Here is a 375-nt window from a genome sequence, read left to right on the forward strand (position 1 = left end):
AGGGCCTATGCACAATCCACCCCGGTGCTGCTCCTTCTCCCCCCGGTCCCCCCCACGGCGGCATGTTAGGTGGCCGCTCCAGCCGAGCAGTGGTGGCGTCCGTGGGTGCCAGGGGGGACTCCCCGGGGAAGAGGGTCTGCGCCAGGGGCCTTGGGAGCCGTTCAGCCATAGGACCAGCAGCCGCTGGGGTGTAGGCTGCACGGGGAAGGGTGGAGGTCCTGGGCTGGGGGCTTTGGAGGGGTCATCTCCCTGGTTCCTGCTGGGGTGTGCAGCCATTCGGGGGGAAGGCAGAGCAGCCACCTGCCTCTGAGGTGAGGTCGCCCCAAAATGTGGCTCTCCCGGGGGGCACAAAGCGGCCGCAGACGTGCACCCCCC

At 69.6% G+C, this 375-nt stretch overlaps 1 protein-coding gene across 1 annotated transcript in view; it reads left to right on the forward strand.

Annotated features, from left to right (window-relative positions):
* The window catches only part of LOC104283438 (probable E3 ubiquitin-protein ligase TRIM8), a 17,419-nt gene that overhangs the window by 606 nt on the left and 16,438 nt on the right, over nt 1-375 (forward strand). The window lies entirely within an intron of this gene.

Source organism: Charadrius vociferus, unplaced genomic scaffold (assembly GCF_000708025.1).
Source record: "Charadrius vociferus isolate BGI_N301 unplaced genomic scaffold, ASM70802v2 scaffold282, whole genome shotgun sequence".
Classification (NCBI taxonomy): domain Eukaryota; kingdom Metazoa; phylum Chordata; class Aves; order Charadriiformes; family Charadriidae; genus Charadrius; species Charadrius vociferus.